The following is a 26,144-nucleotide window of genomic DNA, read 5'->3' on the forward strand; positions in this document are numbered from 1 at the left end:
CTGTTAACCTTTGAATACTGTTGCAACTAACATTCCTAGCCAATACGAATTTCTTCCATGCTTGCAGTGTTATAATGGATTTATAGAATATGGCCTGGACGACAGATTTTAGGAGGCCATCCTAGTTATAGTTAACTGTGTTTTGGCTAACCTCTTAGTTTCCTGTTAAGAGAGCAGTCAAGGCTATACTCATGAGAGAATGAGTGGGATGAGGGGTCCACAAAGAGTCTGCACAATATAAAACAATTCAATTTTGACAGGAATGTATAAAAATACAAATATTTATTCTAGGTCTTTAGCACAAAAAACAAAAAACAAAATGAAACTAGCAGGCAATATTGCACAATACTCAAACATTCACCATAGGTTCTTCAAATGCATTTAAACAACAAAAAGAGATCATTTAATTTTGTTTATATTCCCTTACACCAACACCCATTTTATATCATTTTTTTAACCTCCCCAAAAAATTCAATTAGTTTTTTCAAAAAAAAAAAGTCTACGGTAAAAACCCCAGCGAAAAAACATCCTGTGATGAAAGGACGTCGTACCAATTTCCCCAACTTCAGCAGTCAAATCACTAAGAAGAATAGGGCCTTGTACCCAAAAAGTTACTGGGGCCCCAAATCTTTTCCCCAGAATGTAGTTTCTGAACAATCACAAACACAAGTAAAATTAGAACATACGTTTTCAACAATGTCACCAAGTAATTTGGTTTCTCATCTTTCTGAAAATATTACCCAGGTTCGACAACCAAAAGGCAGTGGAATGGAAGATTAGGATACAAAGGGACTGGTTCCCAATGTTACGCTATGGAGAAAAGGGGTGGGTGTTGGGGATGCGGTCGAGGGATATTTCCCAGATGACTTAACAGGTCAACTGGGGGTTGGATTTGCAGCCATTGGTTCTGCTGTGGGGTGCCAAGGAGTTGAGGGGTGCAAGGATTCTTCTGCTTGTGTCAAGCTGCAACCCCTAGCAATGGAGAAATGCAAGATTCACTGATGCATGCATCTGGACACTTCACAGGGCGGGGGAAGGAGAGCTCCAGTGACGGCCATCACACAGACAGTCGCTGTTGAATAAGCTTCTCTGGGACAGGATCCCTTGAGGCTGGGACATTGAAATTCGGAGGAAGGCACATTTTAAGACAGGTTGGCAGCTACCAAAGTTCTGGGATGCAACCGTGTAACAGGGACGAATCTGGCGAGGTTGCACATGAGAGCTGGACAGTTCACCAGGTGGTCCAGTAACACTTCCGAAAGCTCAGGACGGATGGAACACAGAAGGCATTGAGACCAGCAGGTCCCACTAGCCCAATGGCTGAAGCACCTCTCAGGGTCTTCAGAGATCAGGTAGACCAACAGTGCTCCAGCATGCGAGATGCAGAATTGATGCAGTAACACTGTTAGACTACACAACACTTATCTGCTTGGTATTAGGTAACCCACCCTTTGGTATAGGTATGTACTACACAAGTTGGTAGTGTGACTGAGCAGCCAGGCCTAGATGAAGAGGGGTAGCTGTACAAATGAAACCCGTAAATACAAATAACTTACTGACCCTCAACTATTGTTCTCCAGCATGGGTCTGGCATGGATTCACATGCTCATGAATATTCCCCGTCAGGCCAGGAATCCTCGGTAAAAGAAAAAACAGTTTCACTTTCACTTACAAATTGTCTTTCTCCTCTAAACCAATCACTGAGCTCTGGGTCATACTACACCCCAACACCAATGACTGCCCTCGCCCCCAAATCCCTCTGGCAGCCATCTTCAGATTTGGTAAGCATGTGAAGTGGCAGTAGGACCAAGAAGAGCCGCAGAGGGGACAGTAGGAGGGTTCGCATGTGAATCCATGCCAGCCCCATGATGGAGAATAATATGTACAGGTAAGTAACTGGTTCCTTATCCAGCATGGGGTCTGGAATGGATTCACATACTCATGAATAAAGAATACATAGCAGTACAACATTACACAACCACGGGAGGTGGCAAGGCTCAACAGAAGCAATTACTCTAACCTCCGAAACAGGCTCACCTTCAAGGGAACAGGTTGCATAGCACTGCTTGACCGACCCTGGACTCCTCTCTGGAATCCCCGTCAACGCAGTAGAATCTTGTGAGGTGTGCGTGAACCACCTTGTAGCAGCCCTGCAGATGTCCAGCCGGGGCACACCAGACAGGAAAGCAGTCATCTCAGCGATTGCTCTAGTGGAATGGGCTCTCGGGCGGCCAGGTAGCAGTCGGTTTGCCAACCGATAACAGCATGTGATACAGCCGGAGAGCCACCTGGAGATGGAAGCCTTGGAAAAGGCCTTCCCACAGTTCACAGGACCAAAGTTCACAAACAGTTGAGACGTCTTCCTGAAACTCTTTGTGCATGCCACATTGAACTTCAGAGCACAAGCCACATCCAGCGAGTGCAAAGTCCTTTCAGCCGGTGACTAAGGTTTTAGAAAGAACACAGGTAACGCCAAAGGCTCGTTGAGGTGGAATTCCAACAGAACGTTTAGCATGAAGGAGGGGTGCGTCCGCAACTCCACCCTAGTGTCGTAAAAAGTCGGATAAGGTTGTTTGCAGGATAGAACCTGTACCTACCTTACTGGCAGAAATGATGGCCACAAGGAAAGAGGTCTTCCATGAGAGGAACTGAGGGGACTGGATGCATAGGATCGAAGGGGGTCTCCATGAGCGTTGTCAGCAACACATGGAGTTCATATGCCAGGGCAGGCGCCTACAGCGGCTGCAATGATCAAAACAGTCCTTAGAGGAACTCTTTGACAAGACAATGGGACCAAAGAGAAGACCGCCCTGGAGAACTGGTGTAGCAGCAGATAGCCGCCGGATGCACAATGATAGATGCATGCGCCAGCCCCGCCTTAACCAAAGACAAGTACAGAAGTATCTGCGGGTTCGTGACCCAGAGAGGGTTGATCTTCTGCGTCCAGCGCCACATTGCAACACATTTACACTTGAGCCCGTAAGCACTTCAGAGTCGACAATGCTGTGGTCCTGGCAAGGACCTCCCTGCAGTCCGCCGGCAGCTCGTACCCTATCAACTCGAAGGCTGCAGGAGCCAAACCTTCAGGTTCAGCGACCCTGGGTCGTGGTGCAGAATTGCTTCTCCTTCCCTGGTTAGTGGATATTCAACGACTGGTAGCTTGACTGGAGATGCCTCGGCCACACTGGGCGGACGAGGATCATCCTGCACCATCACAGTTTGAGTTGAGGACTCGCAGCAGGAACAGCAATGGAGGGAAATCTAATAGGAACAGGCCTTCCCACAGGAAGGAAAACTCATCCCCCATTCACCTCAGCTGGTGGAACCTGCTGGCGAATCTCTGGCATTTGGAGTTTGTCGCAAACAGGCACATCTGGGGTCTGCCCCATCTGAGGAAGAGGCTGTCCACTTGATCCTGTCGAAGCTTCCACTCATGACAAGAGCTTAGTTCCAAGCTGAGGGAGTGTGCAATGGTATTCTTGAATCTCGGCAGGTGAAAAGGAATGAGGAACATCCCCACAATTCCTGCGCCTCTTTGGAGAGCTGGGGGATCTGGTACCCCCCCAGCCTTCTTCCTGATGTAGATCATCATGGTGGTATTGTCCATGAAGACCCTCACCACCTTGCCCTTGAGGGATGGAAACAACGACTTGAGGACCCAGAACACTGCCCGCAGCTCCAAGACATTGATGTGGCGATCCTTCTCCTCTGGTAGCCACAGGCCTCTGGCGTGGATACGTCCGGTGTGGGCTTCCCAGCCCTCCAGGGACGCCTCAGCAGTGACTGTCTCTTGGAATGGGGGACTCTGGAAATTCTTGCCCCGGCGAGGTTAGAGCGCACGCCCCACCACCTTATCCCTCGACGGAACTCATTGAGCACAATCCTGTCTGCAAACCTGCAGAGACAGATGAGGTAGAAGGTAGATCCACAAAATCACTCCCAGCAGCGACTTGACTGTCCATACCGTGGCGATCTTCACTGCCAGCAGCCATTGTACCTTGTCTAGAATGCCAGCTGTACTCTCTTCTGAGGAGGCTGATGGGCAGGAGACCGTGTTGAGCCTGGACCCCTGGAACAGAGTGTTCTGCGATGGAATCAAGCAGGATTTTGCATAGTTCACCGAGAACCACAGATGTGTCAGCAGCCAGACAGTCCTGTCCGTGTGTTCGACATCAATCTCCAACGACTTAGCCCGGAAGAGCCAGTCGTCGAGGCTCGGGTACGCGAATCTCCCTTGAAGAAGTAGACGTGCCGGCACTGGTGCCAGGCACTTCGTAAACACCCTGGTTGCCAACTTCAGTTCGAAAGGAAGGGCCTTGAATTGGCAGTTCTGTCCTTGTATGATGAAGCACAGGAACTTTTGACCCTTCTAGTAAATAGGGACGTGGAAAAACGCATCCTCTAGATTTAGCAATGGCAGGAAATCACCTGGCTCCATTTGGCCGAGCACATGTTGCAACGTGACCATCCTGAATTTTTGGGACTTTCAGTACTTGTTTAGATGCCGCAGGTCAAGAATGGGCTTCCAGCCCCCGGTCTTTTTTACTAAAAGTATCTGGAGTAGACTCCAGAGCCCCTTTTCTTAGCATGGCCCATACTTCCTGCAGGAGCCGAGGGATTTGCTGCTCCTGCCAGGCCCCTTAGAGTGTCCATGGGCCAGAGCGTCCAGCACCCATCGGTCAGTGACCTTTTCCCACTCTGTGACGAAGCACGCCAGCCGACCTCCCACCAGGGTGCATGGGTGGGGCCTGGATATCCTGGCCGTTTCAATCCTGCTTCGGGCCAGCGTGCCGCCTTGGGAGCGACGACGGCGGCCACCTCAGAACGACCCCTGTAGGCCTCCTGGGTCGTGGAACGGGAAAGTTAGTGGTACGTGGATGATCCCCGCGGAAACCCTTTGTCTAGCTTCTGGATTTGCCTCCTGAGGCATGAAAGGGTGATGCTGCTGCAGCATGCCTAGGGCCCGGGCTGTGTTCGTCTTGATAGCCAGCAATGACTCGTCAGACTTCCCAAAGAGATTGTCCGTCGAAAGGCATGTCCAGGACCCTCGTCTGAACTTCCTGACGAAAATTGGCAGCTTTCAACCAGCCACAACACCTGAGGAAGCAGACACTGTTCCCCATCTGTCAGAACCCTGTGTCTGCGATGACCAGGGCCACGGTGATGGCATGTCAGATGCCACTTCGCCCTTTGAGAATTTCCAGCTCCTCAACTCGCTTGCCGTCGGGGAGAAATTCCAGCAGCGGGGTCATCTTGTACCACAACTCTGTCGTACCTGGCCAGGATCAGGAGAGCATTTGCTGCATTGACCATAGTCGCCGCCAAGTAGATCACCTTTCTACCAGTGGCGTCCAACTTCTTCCCCTCGATGTTTGGGGGGAACGGAGGCCAAAGATGATGGATTTGAGGACTTCTTCCTCACAGCCGCCCGAGACCACAGAGTCCAGGGAGGGCTACGACTGCAGGCAGGAACTTTGGCGCAGACTCCGGCACCCAGCGTTTTTTCTCCAGGCTGTCCCTTTTCGCCGAGGCGGGATTCCTCAGCAGGGCCAGGTCCTCATCCCAGATGTACAGGAGCGGGACTCCCAGAATGGTCTTTCACTTCACCTCTCGGAGCTAGTAAAAGAAACCCTCCTCCTTGGTCTCATATGGAGTCAGTTGGAAGAGCATAGATACGCGGGTGACCAGGGCGTGCAATGGTCCCACTTCATCCTGTGTAGAAGCTCTTGGTGGCTGGGAGACGCCGCCGTAGTCTGTTTGTAGCCGATGTGTCCGTCCTCGCATCCCTACGGGGAGGAGGTATGTGAGGCGGTCGATGAGGTGGCGTGAGAGTTGGCGTCGTCGTCTTCGCAGGGGTGCTGTCGGCATCCTCCTCTGGACCGCCAACACCAGTGTGTGGAGAGTTGATAGTATGTTCAGCGACACGTCTCTGGAAGGTGGAGGGGGGAGTAGGCTTGCTTACGTCGGCTCCGCACTGTGGTTGTCCCCCCTCGACGATTCCACTGTCGGCCTCAGTATTTCCACTGTCATCGTTCCCACACGTCCTCTGGGTGAACGGACAAAATATCTGTGCCTGGGAGCACTGTGGACGCTTCCACTGCCCCACCTTTTTGCATCCTGAGGGGTCGGAGCCGGGTTCAGGGCTGGTAACCTTTTCTCGAGTGTTTTCTCCACCGGCTTGGGCAACGCTTCCCGACAGAGGGAGAGCCACTCTGGGCGTTGCAGGGGTCCCCTGGACCTGGTCAGCCCCTTTCACCTTTGAGAGGGAGGCCGCCACCAGCTCGATTGTCGAGGACTACTTCTCCTGGACCACCTGGGCCTTCAAGAGTAGGTTGGTCACCTTACCCTGCACATTGGTCTTCTACGGCTTCTCCTGCTGATTCCCTCGGTTGACCGATTTACTCTTCGAAGAGGAGCTGGAGCGATGGCTTGAGATGGAGGCAGACGGTGAAGGAGCGCGCCCGAGCAGTAAGTCCAAGGCACAGATTAGTTAATGTGATTGGAGAAAATTGATGATCTGAAAGAAGTTTGACACTCTATCCTCAGTTAAGTCCTGCCCTGGCGAGTATCCAAGAATGCCCGATAAATTGGAGCAGAGAGACTGGGACGGCACAACCCGAGACTTTTTGAAGTTCATGGAAAAGCCTAAACTAAGCAATAGCGTGGATGTGCGTAGCAAATGCACTGACACTGGCTCTAGTGAACAAGCCAGTCTTTCGGGAAGGGAAAGACATGGATGCCCTCACTATTGAGACGAGTCGCTACCACTTGGTGAAAACCCTGGGTGCCGACATAAGACCAAAAAGCAACACCTTGAACTAGTAAAGCTGTTGGCTCACTACGAGACTCAGGGCTTTAGATTAATTGGCACATAGAAGTAGGCGCCCTGAAGATGCAGCTAAACCAACTGTTAGTTCTATTGACCCCCAAAATGTTTGCGTTTATTTTTGCACCACGTCCTGACTTTTTACAGCGGGGTTAAACCTTCAGCTTCACTCAGCTGGCCTTTTGCTCACTTCTAATGGGAAACTGACTAGTCCTTTAAACTGTCAGTAATAGGAAACTAGGTTTCCCCTCCTCATTTTTGCATGTTATCTGTTTTGGTAAGCACACAGTATCTTTCCAAGGTATCCCCATTGCACTGCACAGTATCACACTAGAAACCTCTCAAAGGGATTTTTGGTTACTTGCAGATATGCCCAATGACAAACTGGTGGCCGCAGTTACTTTTTCCTGATTTTTCCTGTAATTTTATGTAGCTTTACCATGTTTGGATGCGAACTGTGGCTATTGTCTTCACAAGGCCGTGCCACAAGGTTTTTCAGATGTTCCTTGGCAATCTTGTGTTTTTGCCTTCTCCCTGCCTTGCCAGGTTAGGAAAATCCTTTTATAGTCATGCCTTTGCCCAGGAAAGCCTTAGTTTGTGCATGCTAGCTGCAGTGCATGTGTGTTGCAAGCCAGAAAGTGGGTTGGGACTGGCTGGTACCAATACACAAACTGGTTTCTGTATGTCTTGAGTGTATGCATCAGTTTCACCAACAGTGTCTTTGATTGCATCACTGCTGGAGATATGAGTGAGGGGCAGATCTTCATTGGTCGGGATGAGTTTCTGTGCACATCTGAGTTTTTCCAATAATAATAGGAGTTCTACAGCCATGCCCCAGAGATCCTGCAAGGAGCAAAGTATGCTGCACAGCTATGAAGACTTCGGAAGACCCGTGGACTAATCCTGTTAAGGCCTGGCAACCGGAGCCCTGTCCAATTGGTGATCTTAGAAGAACTTTATCTATTCTTTAACCCGTAGCAGCAGTAGGAACAACCATTTTTGACTTCTGTTAACTCAACAAGTTAGAGCCTTTAGAACGGTTCCTGGACTAGAAGAGTTGTCATTCTGTGTCGGAACCCAATGGGCCATCAGCTTGTTCTGCAAGGATCCCTCTTGCACCCTAGAATAGACGGAGCCCGAGATAGAAGACCGACCAACAGCAAGATCTGTGACCCCCGGCTTATACGTCCAACAGTGACAGCCCCTGAAACCAGAGTTCTCGCAACTGGTCATCCATCCTGAAGCGTCCTGCACCAGAGCCCGTTTCATTGTTCGTCGAGAAGAGGTTGAGTCAAGCTCCTGTAACCCTCTTCTTGCACCCGTAGCTCCTGGGTTTCGACTGGAACCAACAGCGGGAAAACCAACCTCAGGCGACTCTCCATCGACCTGCCAAATCTGAAGAAAAAATGCAGTACAGGTGTTGAACTCTTACCAGCCCCCCTATCGCCACCCTTTAAAAGTTTGCCAACTTTTTAGAACATTTACAACTGCTTCGATTTGACAAAGCTTGTTGCTGGGAACGGTCTAATTCACTAGAATGTGTCCTCTTCTGACTTTTGGAACATGTCTCACAGCCAAAGCACCCCTTTACTAACTTTTTTCCACTTCCTAAAACTATTGGAAACCTTTGGTCACAAGGCCCCATAAAACTTGAATTGGACTTTGCAAGCCAGAGCTGATATTCCTGTGGCCCGTTGGTGTAACTACTAACTTACCTTCCTTTAATGGTATTCGGGGGAACAGGGAGGTAATCTGAATGTTTTAAACTAACTCGCTGTGATTGTATATGACATGCATTACTCATTGTAATAGCATTTCTGATTGTATCTGCTTAGATTCACATGCTGTGCATATAGTTCAATATCTAGTGGTAATCCCAGAGTATTGCATCTTTCTTGCGAGGATCGAAAGGGGACGTCGACATGGGTGTGCTTGTAACACTATCCCCAACGTGACGTGTAGTGTACCCACAATCACTCACGCGTCGAGGTCCCTGCAATGGTGTTTTTTCTGCTGTGAGGGTGCCTATGACTATCGTGAGTGATTACAGCAAGAGAAGGGTGTAAGATGTCTAGGTTACTTCTACTCTAAGAGGGGAGGAAGGGTGGGCGCATGTGAATCTAAGCAGATACAATCATCAGAAATGCTATTGCTATTGCAGTGAGTAATGCATGTCTATTGATGCTTGTTAATCTGCTTAGAATCACATGCTGTGCATATACTAGCGAGCAGTACCCAGAGATGATGGTGGGATGTGTGTAGGAACAGTAGCAAATAGCTGTCTTTGCACCACTTGTCCCACCTGAGAATCAGACCTAGAGTGTATCTGGGCAGTAGTGTTGTGTAAATGTGTGTACAGAACTCCAGGTTGCTGCTTTAATAATAATAATAATTTGGCATTTATATAGCGCTACGAATCCTCAGGTATCTGAGCACTGCTTATTATTACCCATGGTGTGTGGTGCTCATTTATCGATTTCGGAAGGATGAAAGGCTGAGAGTTTGGCCCTGCCGGGATTCAAACCTGCGTCAGCAGGCTCTGCACGGATGTCAAAGCAAGCGCTCTACTCGCTGTGCCACTTGACCGGCTAGACATGGACTCAAGAGGAACATTTGCAATAGATGCTTTGGAAGCCCCTAGGCACCCCCCCACCAAAGCTGCCCCCCCCCGCCCCCCGAGTAGACTGCTCTAGGCTTGAAGGGCAGATCTCTCCTGGCAAGAGTTTAGCACAGTGTGATGCAGTTTAAAATCCACTTTGAAATAGCCGATTTAGAGACAGTGTCACCTTCTCTACCAACTGCCACTGAAACGAAAAACTGGTTTGTCTTTTAGTGGTCTTGTTTTTTCCAGATAATAGATAACTGCTCTCCTCATATCAGATGTGTGGAGGCTTCTTTCTGCCACGTTAGTGGGGTTCTGGAAAAAGGTGGGTAGTTGCATGGATTGTTTCACATGGAACTTTAAAATTAATTTAGGCGCAAACCGTGGGTGAGTGCGCAGAAATACCTTATCCCCGTCAATCGCGACATATGGGTCTTTAACTGAAAGGGCCTGCAGTTCACTAAATCTCCTTCTTGATGCGACTTCCACCAGGAAGGCGGTCTTGTGAGTGCTTTAAGTCTAGCTTTATGCATAGGTTCAAAGGGAGGCCCCATTAGTCTCGTTAGAACCACATGCAGGTCCCATCCAGGGAGCTCGGTTTGAAATGGGGGGATGAAGTCGTTTAACCCCTTCCATAAAGGCCTTGATCACTGGAATTTTACATCACAAAACCTTTTTCTGGGACGTTGTGTAAGCTGTAAGTGCAGCCAAGTATCTTCAGGGAACTGAAAACCAGACTAGAGTCTAGTAGGTGAGCAGGTGCAATGTTGTCACTTGTGTAAAGGCGCGTTACAAATACCATATCACATCAGGTACAGGTTAGCATGTGTCAGTGAGCAGTCAATGAGATTGATGCTCTTGAAATTGCACCAGATGACGAAGCGTTTCCATTTGTTGGAATAGCAATGTCTGGTGTTAGGCTATCTTGCTTCTCCAAGTAGGTCCATGCATCTTTGAGGAAGTTGGCGATGTCCCAACTCTATAACCTCAGGAGGCAGGCTGCTCAGTTGAGTTTGCAGGCATGGATGGAGTGTTTCCATCTCGTCCTGTGACAGCATGATGTACGGGCATGGTAGCTTCCTCGCTGGGGAGACTGACATCAGATGACTGCACCAGGGTTGGCAGGCCCACCAGAATCATCGTGACTGTTTTGTTGATGCATCGTGTGCACTAGCTTGTTTGGGGAGGGGGATTTTGGAGGGGGGTGCGTAGACAAATTTCCCTGACCATGTTATCCAGAAACCGTTCCCCTTGGAGCGGTTCTGCGGGTACCCGGAGGTGTAATCTGGGCATCGAGCATTCTCCATAGTTGCGAAAAAGTCGATCTCTGGGAAGCCCCAGTCTGCGAAGACCTTGAGACCAATGTCTTTGTGCAATCACCACTCGTACTCTATGGGTAGTGGGAAGTCTCTGCTGAGCACGTCCACCAGAAGATTGTTCTCCCCTGGAACATGTGACAGGAGGAACAGCTTGTGTTCGAGAGCCCATTTCCATATGTTCTGAGACAGTTTGGATAGCCTTGGAGAGTGTGGGCCCCCTCGTTTGTTCAGGTAATACATGGCTGTGGTGCTGTCCACTAGGACTGCCTTTCCCTGTAGGTGTGTTTGAAAAGCCTTCACAGCCTTTAACATGGCTAACAAATCCAGCAGGTTTATGTGGTTGGATGCTACTGCTGGGGACTTGACGCTGTGCGCCATCTGATGAAGGAGATGAGCCACCCAAACTATTACCCTGTCAGACACACATCTGTGGTGAGAGTGGCTTCTACTGTGGGGGTTGTGAATGTTTTCCCCTGCAAGAGGTTTTCCCTTAACCACCACTGCAGTTAGAGAGAACGAGGGTTGCTGAGACAACCACTAGATCGTCCCATTGTCCGCTGCCCTGACACCATTTGCTTGTGAGCCACTCTTGCATGGGGCGCATGCGCAAACGTGCGTGTGGGACTAGATAAGTGCAGAAGGAAATCATCCTTAACAGTCGCATGGCTTTGTGTACGTCACATCGCAATTGGCTACATAGTGAGGGATCTGGAAAAGCATGTTTTGAACCCTCAAGTTCGAGGGTTCAAAACAGCCGTCTTTTGTCAGAATTGGAGCCCCCATAAATTGCTAGACTTGGCTTGGGTCTAGGCTGGACTTTTTCACATTATTGAGAATCTCAGATGGAAGAGGAGATCTATCATCTTCTGGTTATTTGAAATGCATGTTCCGTACACATCCCCGTTATTAGCCAGTAGTCGAGGTAAGGTGAGCCACTACTACCACCAGTACCTTTGTAAACACCCTTGGGGCTGAGGCAATCAATGCCAAAGGGAAGGACTTTGAACTGATAGTGCATGTCCTCTATCCTGAACCTTAGGTACTTTCTGTGCACTGGTAACATTCATATCCAAAGTGGCCACGTAGTCTACCTGTATTAACAGTGATATTACTTCGTACAATGTTGTCATTCTGAACTTTTGTGGCCTGACAAATTTGTTCGCTGGGCGCAAGTCTAACACAGGGCACATTGTGAGATCCTTTTTCGGTACAAGGAAGTACACTGAATAAATACCCTTGTTTACCCGATTGGGCACTTCTATGGCGCCCTTTTCTTGAAGGAGCTGCAACTCATGGTAGAATCAGCAGGTGCGCTGGCGACAGGCGTCTGGATGTTAGTGGACGGTATCAAGGTGGCCGGTGGAACTATATACTGTAACCGTGGGCTATGGACTTGACAGCCCACTGGTCTGAAGTGACTCCGTCCCATGTGTGAAGAAAAGATGTTAAATGTCCCGACTGGGGAGGCATAGGAGGGGACCCGGACTGGAGAGTCATTTTTGAGCGGAGGCCGAGGAGCCTCTTGTGGTGGAGTTCCTGCCCCTGCCTCTTCGCTGACCCCTCTGCTGGCATTGACCGGTGCCAGGTGCGCCCTTTCCGGAGGACCATGGTGAACCCCCTGTTCCATACCGATTATGTGGGGAACAGGAAAAAGATTGCCCCCGAAAGGAGCGGCGAGAGTTACCTTCCCGATGTTGGTAAGGGCGAGCAGTGATTTGATTAAGAGATTTGAGAGTCTTGTACTCCTTTTTCACTGTTTCTAAGATATCATCCACTGCTATCCCAAACAAATGTGCATTTTCCACTGGTTTAACAGTGAGGCCTGGGTTTCCGGCTTAAAACCAGAGTTCTATTTAAGAAGAGTCCCCTGAGCCAGGGTCCACCCCGCCGTCTCAGCTCCATCCAGCATATTCTTTAGGATGTTATGGGTGACCCGTTTCCCTTTTGAGACAACCGGCAGCAGGTGTGATAACGGTTCTGGGACTTCCTGGAGACACTCCTTAAGTAAATTCCACTGATCATCAATATAGCTTGCAAGAAGTGCAGTGTTATTAGCAAACTTCTTGGAGTATGCCGCTGAACTGGTGATGTGCTTGCCGAGGGCATACAGTTTTTTTTTTTTTTTACAGTCTTTGTCGGGAGGCTGTTCTGAAGTGGACAATGGCACCCGGCCCTTTTCCTGGTATAAGTGACTACAACGGAATCTGGAGTGGCTTGCCCCCGGATGTATAATGGCAATGTGTTGGACTCATTGTGGACCCCTTTTCACGCTACCTTGATTGATTTGGCTACAGCTCCCAGAGTTGTCCCTGTTCACTGCAACCAGGTTGTCCTCCTAAACTCTGTCCACCAGGCCAGAGCTTAGAAATGCAGTCCAACAACACAACTTTCTCTACCTTTCGGGAAGTTTTGCGCCTTGGCCCCTTTCCGGGGCAGGTTGACCACGGCCACTCTGGTCAAAGGTTGAAAAGGGTCAAAAACCCCTTGCCCCGAGACGGTGGTGGAAGACTATTGGAGTCCAAACCTTAAAGACTTAGCAGTCGCCTTAGAGAACTGGACCTTCTAGAGGGTGTCAGCCTTTGCTCCAAAAAGGTTCTGCCTGTCGAAAGGCATGTCTAACAGCCTCATATGATGGTCATGAGAAAAACCCAGCGTCGTAGCAAACAATAGACTGACCACCGTGCTAGTAGCCATGGACCTGCACACGCAGCCTGCTATGAACAGCCCAGATTGCAGCATCTGTCATGAAACCTCCTTGATGTCCGAGACAAAGGACAGAAAGAAATCCCTCATGTCTTGATGCTTTGGCAACTGACGACCAGAGGCCCAAAGAGAATTTCACAATGGCACAAGAGAAATTCAAGGGATACAGTCCTAGACAGATTTGACGCGAACATCTTCTTGCCCCATGCGTCCAACCTCTTACTCTCCCTGTCCGGTGGAAGGAACGGACAGGTGGAGGCCTTCAGGCTCGCTTTCACGGCCGAAATCAACAAGCTTTTAAGTGAAGCTTGGACAGAAAGGAAATCTGGGTCTGATGGAGCAGGACAGTTTTCCTCCTCGTCAGGTCACTGATCACTGCCGAAACAGATGCAGGGGTTTTCCCACACTTCCAATACTGGATATCCATTGCCACATTAAAGGGCAGGAGTGTTTCTTTCTTCGGGCAATCTTCCAAAATATCAGTTGATATTGAACTCTGGACCTGGATGGAGCAGAGCGCCCCTAGATTATTGGCCACCTTTGCCATCTGGCACTGGAAGGCTGCTTTAGGCTTACCCGGGGTGGGTGTCCACCTCCAGGAACATTACTTGGCCGCAGCAATTTTAAGGTCCTCTGCCAGTTTCCGAATGTCCTCTTGTTAGTGAGAATTCTCAGAAATGTGCTTATTCCCTTTACCTTAGAGACGCCCAGCAACTTTGCTGGATTTTGAGGACTTGTTTTTTTTTCCCCTGGAGAGAGTGAGCCTTTTTTCCCACTCTCTCATGTATTTTGATGTGCGTTTTACTCTGGTCTTCTTTGGTTATGGAGTTTAAGATCACTATAGGCATCGCCTTTTTATTGTTGCGTCACACAGCACCTTAAGTGCAATGGCACAGGGGTGTCCTTTGTACTTCCCAAGGTTTAAATACCTTCTCTGGGATGAACTACTGCTCCCCAGAGAATTTAAAGTTAAATTGACTTTACTAGTCTTTAAATTCATAGACCCAGCACAAACTATCTTACTATAGAGTGCTGGAGGGGTTACTTTAGTAGCCCCTATGTCTAAACACTCTTCTAGCTGTCAAAAGCTACCCATTCCTATTGAAATGGCTGGTGGCAGTGGTTTTATAACGTACTATGATGATTTTGCCCGACTGCGAACACCAGTAGTTAAAAATCGGAGCCGCCCTATTTTTCAATATGGCGCCCAAGACCCCTCTGTAAAAACAGACCCTGGTCATTTTCTTCGCCGTTTCTTTGTGGAAAGGTCATTCTGGCGTTTAACTCTGTATGACAAACCAGGTTTGGTTCCTTTGTTCATGAGCCCTTGGCGGGCTTCAGGACTGAAGTCCACCCAAGGCGTCTGAGTTTCTGGGGTGGGCAGGAAGTGACTGAGGTGCCCAAAACTCGGTGCACTTGGTCTCCTAGGAGACCCAAATGTACCTATGGCGCGATTGGCTGGCTGGCTGACTGTCCAGCAAGAACAGCCACCCTGCTGGGTGAGTGACAGCTAGGCTGGAATGAATGGGAGAAAACTGTTTAAAAGGCGAGTCTCGAGGACTGGAAAGCAGAGTCGACCACTGGAACGAAAGAACCGAAGACGAGCTGGAAGAGGACGGCTGCTGCAACCACTGGACCGTTGGTTTGCCAGGTGAAGCCCTCCTGCAACCCCAAATTGCCAGATCTATAATCGACTGAGAAGCTCCTTCAAGGACAGCTTCCTCCTTTGAGTTGGTGGGACCAATCAACTCAGCAAACACCTGGATACCATTCTCGGAGCTCGTTAAGGTTAACCAAGGAGGAGGACACCAGTTTGTGTTTGGAAGTCACAGCTACTTGAGCTGAAGTGATGCCATTTTGTTTGCGCAGACGACGATCCTGTGCAGTGCAGGAGTCCCCCCGATGTCCACCCTCTTGTCCCCACGACCGAGGCTCAGGAACAGAGAGATCGGAAGGAACTGCCAGGAACCAACGTCTTCAGCTACATCTTTTTACTTCACTTTAAGGTATTGCGCCATCCGGTTGAGAGATCCTAACTCTCATAGTGAAAGTTTGTAAAACTTTCTCAACTTGCAGGCCTAATCAGCTTGTGACCCAGCATATCTTTCTTGATCATCTGAACTACTTCTAAAAACCTTTACAAAGATTCTCCATCTGTACCAGAACTGTGCTGTCCTAGCCAAGAAAACTAGACTATTGACTTTGGCCTGGCCTATTGAATTTAACTGACCCTCCTGGTACATTGGACGTTTGCATTATCTAAAAAGTGTTTTCTAACCATTGGTACAAACCTATGCTTTTTATTCCTATTTTAAAGTACTGAAGTGCCATTTGGCTCCTTTTTCATGGGAGCTCAAACTGTCCCTACAACTTGAGGTCGATATTGGTATTTAATATGGAGTTGATTTTTACTAGTGAATGTTTTCTAAATGACTGTGTAAATAAATGTCTTTTTTAACCAGGAAACCTTGCGTGCAAGTGTCTACTGGAACCACTGTGATTGTGATACTTCTGTGTAACAACTTCTACTGGTCACATTCCCTCTTGAGATAAGCCTGGCTGCTCAGCTCTCTACCAAAAGTGTTTGGTACAGACTTACGCCGAAGGTTGGTTTTTGCTTACACCTGTAGTCCCAATTGTGTGGGGTGTTCCCAGAGGGTACTGCCTGCAATTCAGCCTAACACCTCTCATCTGTAAAATTCCTCTGGGAAGTCTCGCCTTCGTAGGCCCTATGGTTTCAAGACCAGGTTGCCTTACTCGTCATCAATGTATAATATCTTCGAAATAAATGTGTCCCTGCAGAGTGGGGCATATTCCTGTTGAGTCCATGACACTGATCGGCGCAGACTCCACCCAAGGGCAGGGCCCCGGCGGCACGGAGAGACCTTGCTCTCGCTTATGGACCAGACCCGTTAGGCATGTAGGAGTAGTCTTATAAGGGTACCCTGCTAGTTGCAGGAGACGCAGTAGGACCCATGGGCATCACTGTAAGCATTCCGCAGCGCTGCCGGTGCTGGATCTGGCGGTGCCTTGGCGAAGCAGTCAAGCATCTTCAGGCCAAGGTTCTCCCATTCTTCCGTTGTGAAGGACTGGGTTGCAAAAGGCACCTGTGCTGTTCTTTGAGGAGGTAGACAAGTGGCAACGAGGACTCAGTCAGGGAGCTTCTCCACCGCCATGCACGGAGCCAGCTGATCTCCGTTGTAACCACGACGGAATGCAGAACCTCACCATTCACCTTGTGGACTAATGAAGCGCTTCACCACCAGGGACTGTAGGGCATTTGGGAGCATGGACTGACAACACGCAATCCTGGGTGTTGTGGTACTTAACTAAGCATTACAAGCATATCTGGCACAGATCAGAGGCCGGCATTTGCCGGCTGCAATCAGCACACGGCTTCAAACGGGAGAATTTTGACTGAGTCGGCATGGCGTGAAGTCCTCCTGCTGCAAAATCTTCTTTGCTGAGGTACTGTACTGGCTTGGGTATTTACTTACTTTAAGCCTCTTGTGATTCCTTTGTAGTTTTGGGGTGTTGTCTGTGATTGGGAGGCCTCTCGTCCAGTTCACCCGGGCCCACTGCTGGAATCCTCCTAGGGTGTCTTCTCTGGACCCTCAACTAACTCTAAAAGTAAAGTACTTACTTGTTCTAACAGTCTTCCTCAGGAACTCTAACTTTTGCACTTAAGAACCTATCCTGACATGCCTTTGTGACACTAAACCCTAATGACCCCCTCTGCCACGGAGAACACTCATGCTCCAAGAATAAGGGAAAGTCTTCTAAGGATTCAGCATTTTGCCTAGTAAAGAGAATACGTGTTCAAAGTTACTTACTAGCAAAATAAGTTGGTTGGTAACCAACTTCGAGTGAACAGCTACAAAAGTTATTACTTAGTAATGGTCTGCCATTCTTACAAGTATATGCAACAGCTTTCTTTCCTTAGAAACGGTTTTACCATTTTAATTGTTAAAGATACCAATTGGGCATCACACACCGGACCAGGACACTTGGTCTTATCCTGTGATGTGGTGCTCAATAGGAATGCTTTTTCTTTAATTTCAATGATTTCAAATTGAGCCGATACCTGACACGTTTCACACCCCCTTTTACAAATACCCCGGGTCACAATGGAACATGAACCAGGCAGGTTGGTGAAAATACAATATTTATTTTAAAATTCACGGATTTTAATATTGGCCAGCAATCATCAATGGGGTGATAATTACAATAAAAACTACTGAACTACTCTTGGTCAACCTTTTACATGATCATATCTAAAGCACAATTGAAAAGGAGCACTTTTTGAATTAGGATGGATAGCATCCAAGTTAAGGTTTTCCCCTGCAATTTTCCTTCAACCCACAAATATTCAAATTCTGTGTGGATAGAAAGAAGCAGGTAGGTAGTCAGGGATAAGACAGCAAACAATCAATATCCATCACAAAATAAGAGGGGGAAAACGGATTTTCCGAAAGGCCTAAAATGACACTTATTTTGATAAAATGATGTGTGTGTTTAAAGATATGCATATGTTTTATCACATTATCAGGGATGTTATATCACTAGCAACCACCATGCAAAGTATCACAAAAGCATTCAGTTCACAAGAAGATTGAAATGGAAAACCCAGTGCAGCCGAATTCACACATGGAAAAGTTGCATTTTTTCTAGTTTGCAGTTTTAAATGTAAAAACTTTCTGCAAAAAAACAGGTGAAAAACAAGGAATTGGAATGCGGTTTTTGGGCAAGGTGATGGATGCGCAGCACAGGGAAAATATGGAAGTGAAAGAGCTATTTAGTGGTGAATTGAGAGATTTTGAAGGTAGAATGAGGTTTGTTTTTAGGAAAACAGCAGTGAAAGAAAATCGGTTTTAAAAATGAAAGGCAAATTTTCCTTAAACTAGATTTAATGGCTAAGAAAAGAGGAACGCCCCCGTGAATATAAAAGTTATGCTGCAGTTGTAACCCTTCACACAGTGTACCCCTTTTCTTTAGGGAACAGTAATTTAATCAAAATATTGCTAATGACTTATGATCTATGCAAGACCGAATTTGAGAAAAGTTGCGCTAACGCTTGGGGATCAAGGACAAGATTCACAGAGAATTCTGACAGTTGACAAGTTATCAGGATATGCATAGGGTTACTTAGAGTGGAACAAAGACAAAAATCAAGATGGGGTGGACTATGTGTGATGGGATGTGGATACTCACAGTCTGCTCTTAAATTTGGGATTAGGCAGAGTCAACCGGGTTCTGGACTCCAGGGCTCGGGTCACTGGATGGCAGACTCTCCTGGCAAGAGACAGCTGGGCAAACGTCTGGTCACAGCAGAGACGCCTCAGCGGGATTGTTATACAGAATCCTGTACAGTGCCCTTAGGGACCACTACACACAATTAAGACTACAAGTGGCAATACAAGTTCACCTTTGGTACAAGCCTGTACTACAATGTTAAAGTGGTAGCAGTAGCGGAGAGGCCAGACTTCTCTCAAGACCAAATGAGCAGTAGTAGAGATTACACCAAGGACAACAATTACTGTGACTCAAGCAAACACTGACTCAAGGTTTTTGGTTAAAAAGTAAAAGAACATTTATTTTTAAACCATCAGTTCGCAAAACACTTCACTTCTATTAAATTAAAACCACACATAAAATACACTACACACAACCAATTCACTTTGTGCAGAACAACTCAAGGTAAGTACCTTATGATTTGACGGACCAGTGTTGTGAAACAAAAGACGTTACTGGGAATACATATGCAATCACTTTTTGATAGTAATGACAGTTCGGTCTTACTAAAGATATGCGTATCAGCGGAAAGAAATGTAAACCAGGGTAAAAACACTTAGCACCCAAGTTAGCAAAAGAGAGTTGAGGGCAAAAATCATAGGCAATACTTTTGTCAAGGCAGACCGAATCAGAACACCTGCTGATAGGAAGATAGGCCTGCGCCAATGTCAAATGGAACCGGGTTCCTGTTGTCGAGGATCACACAGACAGTTCAAGATTCAATGTTGCCAGGAGTACAAGGATATTGTCAACAGGGGAAGCAAAAGTTATAAGAGGGAAGGAAAACAAGGGCAAGGCTTGGGTGAGGAGAAAAGGGTACACCCTAGTTCCTCGAAGCTGGACACAGTACCTCTATTCTTTGAAGAAGCTGGTGCCACGGCAGTTTTTCCAGGTAGTTTCCCGCAGACTCACAGTTCCCGGAGCTTCAGTCGTGGGGACAAGAAGGACGGTGTCTGGAGTGAGCTGCACTACCGAGGGATGAGGCCAGCAGCAGCAACAGTGAAAAAAAGGTGTGCTCCTTTAAAACAGGAGAGGCTCTTCAGATGGCTATCCGGACCACTACAGCAGTGTTCAGCGATTTTGGCCACAAAGAGGATCCTCTGGCTGTGGAAGATGAGCTGGTTGACCCCACCAGGCTCAAGGGAAGACGACTCCGGACTGGATCTTCTCTGGTCGTTGAAGGGTAGATAGCTCAGGACTGCAGCAGAGTTTCACCGTGACTCGGTAGTTGCAGCAGCCGTCTTCTTCTCCACTGCTCTTCGGTTCCTTGTAGTTCCAGTGGCGGCTGACTTCCAGCCCAAGAGTCCTGCCTTTTATGCGAAAATCCCCCATTCACTCAGCCTGGCTGTCAATCATGCAGCAGGGGGGTTGTCCGGCCCACACAACCACCTCAGCCAATCATGGCAAAGTGCAACTTGTGTTTCCTAGGATATCCTGTACAGGGGGTGACTACACCGCACCCTCACATACAGCCCACCTAGACACCCAGGCGCCAAGAGGAAGGCTTCTTTGCAGAAGCCCACCAAAAGACGGTGAACAAAGAAGCAAACCTGGTTTGCCGTGCAAAGTAAAACACCAGAAGGACATTAACAAAAAGAAATGGCGAATAAACCCGACCGGAACAAAAAGTAAGTTTTTGGTCAAGCGGGTTTATGTTCGAGGCTAATATAATAGCCTGGAACAATACCACGTTTATATAGTATAATCATGGTAGAAAATTTAGGGTAGATACCACTGCCACCAGCCAAGTCTAAATGTTAAAAGAGCAAAACAAAGCTCAGAGAGGCACAGACAAAAAGGATAAAGTAAATGATACTTTACCCGTTTCTGGGGGACAGTAGTAAGCCCCAGAAAAAAATGGAGTCAGTGGGAAGTCTCAAAGACAACCCTGTGTCACTGCACTGAAGGTGCTGTGTAACACAAAAAGGTGGGTCTCATGGAGTGGTGTGCTCCAGAGCCCAAGATCACACAAACAGTAAAAATACACATGGCAAAACACATGTAAGAGTGGAAAAAAGGCTCACTCTCTTACCAAGTGGAAAAAATAAACTCCAGAAATCCAGCAAAGCTGCTGGGGGACTCACTAGGTGAGGGGAATTTAGCCATAGGATGAGAAACAGGGATGGGGCTGGTAAGCAGATAGTGGGCCAAAAAGTCAGTCTGGTTTCAGGAGCCTTCCCAAAAGAACACCACAGCTTCTGTTTGGTTATTGGGATTTTTAGGTCTGGGGTCTCTGGATTGAGGCCTTGCTGGGATGGTCAGCAATGCGTTGGCCTTCAATGGAATCTGGAATTAGCTATACTTTGGCTTTTGCAGGGGGATCTGGAATCTGGCAAGATGAATGTAGAACATCAGGAACGCAGGCGCAGGAATTCAGGAAAGGTTCTCTGTAGAGTCCTGTCAGACACCCTTTATACAAATCATGGTGACATCATAGAACTATACGGTGGGGCAGGCTTAGCTGAGCACGCCTCTAAAAACTGGATTAGTCCGGAGTAATGGTGGACGCCTTCCTCTCATTTGGTTGGGTTTCAAGGGCATGCTGTCAGATTTATGATGTGAGTTTTACAATGTCCAGACCCTCCCAGTTACTTTAGCTAAAATCCAGTTTTGCCATAAATTGCACATTTGTAGTGATAACATTTTAACAAATTACATAAACAGGTTACATATTTTATGAAGCACATGCAAGTCCAACTCTGCAGTCTGTAAGACATTGTTTCGCTCTTCTAATAATTTTTTGTCCTTTTTAGGGTGAAATAGTCAGCCTAAAATTCTAACTCTGTACATGTGTATGGATCATTAGGCAGGTCAGCATTCAAATTCGCAGTGGCATCAGGTATGCTTGCCGTGGAATACCCAATTCTCTGCCATTTCTATTCCCAATGTGGCAGTGAAAGCTACAAGGTTTAAGGAAATTACATTAAAGCTGTTAATTTTTTCCATTGCTGCAAAGTCCAATTACAAAGATAAAAGTCTGAAAAGTTTAATAAAATAGCTGTTTAAGCCAAATGGTCAGCATTGTCCTCCAAACATGGTGATGCCTTGCCCAGGGTTGTCCTTGAGTTTTTCTTTGAAGCTTCTTGTAGAAGTCATAGGGAGGTGCGATATTCTTTTTCCATATCCTCCTGTCCCAGAATTTCTATTGTAGAAGGCCTCAGCCCATACTGAAGTCTGATGAGTACGTGAACTTTCTTTGTCTTGGTCAGTCAAAGTTTCCCAACCTAGTAATTGTCAGCCAAGTGCCCTGAAAGTTTATGGTGGTTCCTTTTGGGGCAACCCTTAGCTTAGCCAGCAGGGAAAAAGTTGTTCTGGTGCTTGCAAAATTCATCCAATGCAGTTTAATTCCTTTTATTTTCTTTTGTCCTGGATCAAAACGAACCTGTTGGATAAAACCTCCCCTATATGTTTCCCAGCAATAGACCCCTTTACATTGCTAGGCACAGACATTTTTGTTCAACATGGTACTTTTAAAACAGGCATTTATTTTTCTGGTTTGCAAAAGCCCATTTTTCCATGCGTAAAGCCGGCTGGCATTTTCCTTGCAAATTCGGTTTTTCTCTTCCATCTGCCCTTCCAGATTGTTTTGTAGCCATAGTTCGCTTCTTGTAAACAGTCTGTACAGGGCCAAGGTTTCTTGAGATGGACATGTGCGCAGAGAGCTAGAATGTATTTTAAAGCAGTGTTTTTGACATTTTGTAGCAAAAGTGGAGCGCTTTTCCGTGTAACTGAAGTAAAGCTTTTGTTGATTTTCACAGATTTGGCTGACAGAGCCCGACATTCAGGGATCATGCTTTCTTCTGCTGAAGCACAATGTGTATATGGAAGGGCATGGCAAGGCCTTATTAATAAAAGTAGTTTGATGAAAAACAGATGACAATAGCGTCAGAGCAGAATCCTTTTCAATGTGAAATATTCCCTTTTTCATTGGGAACTTTGGGCTTGCAGCAAAGCAGCGCTGCTTTTTCACTCATTTTGTACATGTAAGCAACACACTGGCACCTTTCTCTGTGTGCTCCCTGTCCAACTCGCCCATTTTGTGTTTGGCAAGATGGTGCAGCCATCTTTTGTCGCTGCAAAGCACAGTTTTGACGCAATGGTGCCCCAATGAGCCAGCACAGCCATTTTGCTGCTTCTGCTAAATTGCAGCTTGGTTATGAAAGGAAGTACAGCTGAGTGGGTAAATATATCCCACATAATAGAAAGTAGACCTAAGGTTATTTTACTGACCTCTAAGTTAGCTGGGCCTCTGATAAAAGTAATGCTGCTGGCTTTACGGTTTCTTTCAGAGAATAGGTGTAACATTTTCCCAACTCAGTCTTGCTTCCACTGACTTGCTGTTAGCCTGTCCAGAATACGTCTGCACTAGGTTTTACCTACCTAGGACAACTGAGTCATTCATAAAGTGTAACGCTGTGGTTTGCATTCCTCAATCTGTTTTAGACAGACACAAACATAGCTGAGGTTTATACCTGCTTTTAAGTTGATGATGCTCCCTCCTTTAAAAAGTGTATAGGTTTTACTTACCTTGAGGTAGAGGTTTGCCACCCTGTGGTACCTTCACGCATAGTGTCATTTTTCTACGATGTGTTCATAAGATCTGTGATGGTACTTATTTGCCCCAAGAATTATTTGGGCGTACTTGCAATTATATAAATCCTTTATTTTTACAATACGAAGTTTGTGTTTCTTTGGATCATTTGTATTACAATTTCACTTGTACTGATTCTACAGCCCTCTCTCCCTCCTAAGATAAGCCTGGCTGCTCTGTCTATGCTACCATGAACTCCAGTGGTACAGACTTATACTAAGAGTCTTGTACTGCCTCAGTTGAATGGTTTTAGTTGGACTTCAGAACTGTCCTAATACAAAGAAGCCAAGTCGAGGAACCGCTGGAAGGTTTAGCACCCTAAGCCCGCTGTCGTCCCGCTGGACCACTCGGCATCTGGTCGTTTTAGAAGGTTTGCGAAGACGCTTTGACCCATTAGAATAGTGGGACCATCTATTCGCGGCACCTTCAACAAACCCTCCAAGTAAGCCTTCTCGGAAGTGTTCCTGGGCCAACCAGTGGGCTGACCAGCTTGCGCAGGACCTTTGCTCTCTAACCGCCGCCATTTCGAGGAGGCCCTTGAAACATGGTACATCGCAAGCTCTGTGTTCACGGCACTTGCACCGTATTTTGGACACTTGGCGTTGCCAGGTCTGGAGTAAGGAGAGAGCCCGAACCAGATTGCACGTGGTTACTGCGTCAACCAGACAAACTTTGCAAACTCATTGCAGCTGTGCTCCTCTGTACCCTGAAGCCTGCTACAGCGGAACTGGCCTGATCCATCCACCAGGAGCGGAGAAATCACCACTGTCTCGATAGGTAATCAACGCTGTATCTTCGTTGCTGAAAGCCGCAGAGCCGGGATACTGACGCATTTGAACCTGCAACCGAAGTGGACAAGACTGCCGAGGTTTGGTCCGGTGTGCGCCAGTGAGTAATTGAAACCCTAACCCTGAGGGCCCCTCTCCTTTCCACTGCTAGTGTGAACTATCGAACTATTCCCAAGTCTTGGAACCTGCTCTGACCTGTTGGGGAGACTCTCCACGAATAGTGGGAACTTATTCTGCATCACCTCACCCACCTTTCTGAGCTGCTACAGCCCCTACAAAAGACCTTGTTTCGCCCATCTGGACTACAGCGTGCGCCAGCATCACATGTACATTTGAGCACTAGGCTGCCCTCATCTTAGGGATTGGACTGCCTTTCAGTTAGGATCATGTTTCATGCAGAACTGTCTAAAGACTCTTTGCACTACCTGCTTCCTCCCCTTTTTAGATTGTGGACCCATTTCGTGCACTAAAACTTTAGGCCCCTTTGGTCTTGTATATATGTGTATTGATAGGATTGTGTTGGCTTAGAAGTATTGCTGTGATTTTATTTGTGTGTTGAATCTCAAAGGCCTCGAAATACATGGATTTGTATATATGACAATGCATTACTTAACGTAAAAGCATTTCTGATGATTGTATCTGCTTAGATTCACATGCTGTGCATAGGTCCGACATCCAGTGGTCACTGCGGAGTATTGCATTTTGTTTTTCGTAGTCGAAAAGGGACGTCGACAAGGCGTGTCTGAAATACTATCCCTATAGTGACGTGTGTTGTACCCACAATCCCTCACGCGTCGAGGTCCCTCTGTTTGTATTTTTCTGCCCTGAGGGAGCCTTCTCGACGTGAGTGAGTACAGAAAAGAGAGATATAAAAGGAAGTCTATGTTCCTTCCATCCGAGCGGGAAGGAGGGGTGGGCGCATGTGAATCTAAGCAGATACAATCATCAGAAATGCTTTTACGGTAAGTAATGCATTGTCTTCTGATGCTTGTTGATCTGCTTAGAATCACATGCTGTGCATAGACTAGCGAGCAGTACCCGGAGTTGGCGGTGGGTTATGAGAAGGAACAGTAGAGAAAAGATGTCTTAATACTGCCTGACCCACCTGGGAGTCAGATCTCGAGTGTGCATCTAGACAGTAGTGTTTTGTAAAGGTGTGCACAGAACTCCAGGTAGCCGCTTTGCAGATGGACTCAAGGGGAACATTTGCAATGAATGCTATGGACGCCCCCGTGCCTCGAGTAGAGTGTGCTCTAGGCTTAAAGGGCAGTTCTCTCTTAGCAAGAGTATAGCAGAGAGTGATGCATTGGACAATCCATCTAGAAATAGTGGACTTTGAAACTGCATCCCCTTCTCTTCCTGCTGCCACCGAGACGAAGAACTGATTAGTCTTCCTCAGTGATCTGGTTCTTTCCATGTAGAACATGACCGCTCTGCGCACATCTAGTGTGTGCAGAGTTTTTTCTCCCAAGTTGGAAGGCTTTTGAAAGAACGTTGGCAGTTCTATAGACTGGTTTATGTGGAATTTCGATATGAAATTCGGAGCAAACCTTGGGTGCGTGCGTAGAACCACCTTATCTTTGTGAACTGTAACGAAGGGGTCTAGAACAGAAAGAGCCTGTAGTTCACTTACCCTCCTGATGGAGGTGATAGCTATTAAAAAAGCAGTCTTAAGAGAGGTCTTTAAGAGATGCTTTGTGCATGGGTTCGAAAGGTGAGCCCATGAGTCTGGTAAGTACCACGTTAAGGTCCCATCCGGGAGCTGGGTCAGCTATCGGGGGGTGTATTCTCTTTATTCCCTCCATGAAGGCCTTTATAACGGGGATCTTCCACCACGACACCTTGAGTTGGGAAGTGGTGTATGCAGAAAGTGCCGCTAGGTGGACTTTAATGGAATTGAACACTAGACCTGAATCCAATAAGTGGGTCAGGTATAGAACAATATGTGTGGGAGAGCAGTCAATTGGGTTGATGCCTTTCCCTCTGCACCAGATGACAAATCTCTTCCACTTGCTAGAGTAGC

The 26,144-nt window shown here is 47.3% G+C and overlaps 1 protein-coding gene across 7 annotated transcripts in view; it reads right to left on the bottom strand.

Annotated features, from left to right (window-relative positions):
- The window catches only part of CNOT1 (CCR4-NOT transcription complex subunit 1), a 2,171,110-nt gene that overhangs the window by 947,519 nt on the left and 1,197,447 nt on the right, over positions 1 to 26,144 (bottom strand). The window lies entirely within an intron of this gene.

The sequence above is a fragment of the Ambystoma mexicanum genome, chromosome 1p (assembly GCF_040938575.1).
Source record: "Ambystoma mexicanum isolate Mex_15411 chromosome 1p, UKY_AmexF1_1, whole genome shotgun sequence".
Classification (NCBI taxonomy): Eukaryota; Metazoa; Chordata; class Amphibia; order Caudata; family Ambystomatidae; genus Ambystoma; species Ambystoma mexicanum.